The sequence below is a fragment of the Gavialis gangeticus genome, unplaced genomic scaffold (genome assembly GCF_001723915.1).
Source record: "Gavialis gangeticus isolate Ggan-Ray unplaced genomic scaffold, GavGan_comp1, whole genome shotgun sequence".
NCBI classification, from domain to species: Eukaryota; Metazoa; Chordata; order Crocodylia; family Gavialidae; genus Gavialis; species Gavialis gangeticus.
Window position 1 is genome coordinate 24,140,323 of NW_017729025.1, and position 3,023 is coordinate 24,143,345.

Consider the following 3,023-nt stretch of genomic DNA (forward strand, 5'->3'; position numbering starts at 1 on the left):
ATACTAAAAATTGGATTTACTGCAGAACTGCAAGAGAGCTTTTTGCAGGGGGGGTAGGGGGGAAGGGACAGAACAGAGAAGGCTGCATGTGACCTGAACACGTGTCCAAAAAGATGGTGCCTCTAAACTACGCCCTCCTTTACAGACTACTGCTTTTGTGTCTTGAAGCGGCCCACCCTCCCGCAACAGCAGGGGCAGCACTGCTCCTCACAGGACAGAGCCTGCGCAAGCAGGAGGGCCGTCTCCCTCCCCTTCCCCCTTCGCAGCAGTGATGAGTCATAAATGCAGCAGCGAAGCACTGAGTCAGCCCTAAAACCGAGATGAGAGTAGGAAAAGTTTCCTCGCACGCATGCGCACTCCAAAAGCGGCCGCAGCCTCGTTCTAGTGCGGTCCCTCCCCCCGCGCTGCGGATTCGAAACTGCGCCACAGGCCCCCCCCCAATCACGCCGAGGCGCGGCCCCGCCGCCATCTTGTCTCGTCGCGTGGGGCGGGGAGGAGACCGGGGAAGGGGGGTTGACCCGCCGCTTTTTGCCACCCCCCAGCCCCCACAACGTCCCCTGCAACCCCCTACCCTCCGCAAGACCCCGCCGTGCCTCAGCCCCAGGCACCCCCCTCACCTCCCCGTCTCGGGCGGGACTCACCGTTTTCGTCCAATAAAGACATAAACCCAACGCTGCTCGTCCCGGGCCGCGACGAAGCCGAGTGCGTGAGGAGAACCGGGCGGCGCGGCGCTTATAGGCGGGCGGTGAGAGGCGGAGGCGGGCGCCGCAGCCGCCGGGTCCGAGCGTCCTGAGGCGGGCGGGATCAGCAGGGGCAGCGGCGGCGCCGGACAACCTGCGGGAGACACGCGGGCGGGTGCATCGTTAGCGGTGGCACCTGCGTGACGGCGGCGGGCGCAGCTGGAGCTGGAGGGGAGGGGGCAGCGGCTGGGAGCCCGGCAATGGCCGCCCCGTACTCACCTCTAGAATGTTCTCGCTCGGACTGAACAACGCCAAAGCTGGGATCAATCAGCCAACGGCGCGCCCCGCCCCCGCGCGCCTGCCATTGGCTGGATGGACGCCCTCTGTCCACCCTATTGGCTGCCGTGCTTAGCTCTCAACCCGCGCCAACCTCCCCCTGCCCCCTCCTCTTTGCTTCCCCAAAGGACATCGCGTCTACTGCGGGGATGTCTCGCGAGAAGCTGGAGGAAGGGTTTGGGGGAGGGAGAGAAGAATGACTCAGTGGAGCGGGATCTGGCGCTGATCCCCGCGGGGGAGGGGTTGGACTGGCCCATGTGCCGCCGGGGGGGAGACACGTGGCAGGCGCCCCCTGTGCTTCGCGCCCCCCCGTTTGTCTCTTATGGTCTTAGCCCCCTTTGCCCGGGGCGGTGGCGCCCCGTGTCCAGGGGCATGTGCATGTGTTTCGTGTCGGGGCTCCGCCCCCGCTCCCCCACCTGGCTCACACCAGGCTCTTCTCAGATCACATGCTCCCCACTGCCCCCCGCACCGAGCGTGGTTGCCACATGTCCCCTCAGCCACGTGCCAGGGACCCAGCGTCCCCCCTATGAATCCTTTCACCCATGTGCTTGTTTTATTTTTCTCCTGCCTGCTGAGAGGAGTCAGTCCTGGTGTCTGTCAGAGCGGAGCTGAGCTGGAGGGGGTTGCTAAGGGCTGTCCCACACCTCTTTGGGGTGCAGAGGTGCCGGGTCTCCTGCTCAAGGCCTTCTCTGCCCTGCTTCCCGTTCCTAATCTCTTTTGCTAGGTTCTGCCAGCTGAAGCCCAGAGCTTACGCTGCAGTTTTGGAGCGGGTTGGGCCTGGCATTCGGAAGTTACTGCATGGCACACAAGTGGGGAAGGGCCGTCCAGCTGAGCTTGAGACTTGTTTGGCCAACAGAGTGCGGAGTCTAAATACCAGCCACACAAATAGCCGTGAGCTCGTAAGCCTGGCTTACCCTCCACATTAAAAGGCACGAAGGCCCAGTTTTCCCTGTCCCACACAGAGTTACAGACCCCATCACCGCCAGCTCCTGGTATGGACATGGAACCAAATGTGGTTCAAGCCTACGGGAAGGGCGCGAATCTCCAGTTCTCAGTGCTGTAGCAATGAAGTTTGCCACCTGGGGCAGAGTCCGCAGTAGCAGCCTGCCCTCGCCCTGTGCGCAGATCCAGGGGCCACGCGACCTCCCCATGTTTGCCCAGGAGTGCACGCAGAGGCGGGAGCCACACTGTCCCTGTGCCCCCCCAAATGATCCACTCGCGGCTCCATCCTGCTCCCTGTCCCGGCTGGGCAGCACCTGTCAGCACCCCTTCTCTTTGGTGCCTGGGGCGGTCGCTCTGTTCGCCCCCCACCCCTTTCTACAGCACTGCCAATTCTCTCAGTCACTTACACAGTCTCTAGCAATGCCACATCCTATCCAGGACCCATTTGGGTGGGTCCTAAGTTATGGTGTACAGGCAGTGACCAAAGGTTTGATGTTACATAAGTCATGTATGCTAAACACCTATATACCAGTACATTAAATATCAGGGGTACATTGTTAAAAAAACCTGCGTGTTAACAAGTTTATTTGACATTCATAGAGGCTGAAATTTGGATGGACCTGGAAGCTAACACAGTGAGCTGTGACCCATCCCAGAACGACCCATCTGCCCATCACAAAACGGCGCCGATGTGCTTCTGTGCAGACAGTTGCAACTTGCTACACCAATGCTGCCAGCTTGTTTCCTCCTTGGACAGAGGCTCCAAGTGCGGCTACCACCAGGCTTTGGAGTCTCATTTAAAAAATATTAGTCTTGTAAAGGGCACGAAACTCAAAACCATTTCCTCATCTTTTACTACCCTAATTACCAGTGATTACCAGAAACATTATGTTCCCTTTCAAGCAGGGTCAGCATGAAGGCATTCAGAGGAACACATTCAAAGACCTCCCCCCCCACCCACAAGAAAGCAGTAATTAAATATTTTGGATATTTTTATAGCGGTATACTGGTAACATAAAGAGGAAGTGCCAAGGCACAGTAGGGTTATGATTGAAATTTTAGCAG

General features: G+C 59.0%; 1 protein-coding gene across 1 annotated transcript in view; it reads right to left on the minus strand.

Moving 5' to 3' along the window:
- The window catches only part of EIF5 (eukaryotic translation initiation factor 5), a 19,197-nt gene extending 18,177 nt beyond the window's left edge, over positions 1 to 1,020 (minus strand). The window contains exons 1-2 of the mRNA XM_019518520.1: positions 960 to 1,020; positions 642 to 834 (exon numbers count right to left, since the gene is read on the minus strand). The gene's annotated coding sequence lies outside the window, so the exon portion shown is untranslated. The remainder of the gene's footprint in view (positions 1 to 641; positions 835 to 959) is intronic.
- Between the last annotated feature and the right edge of the window lie 2,003 nt (positions 1,021 to 3,023).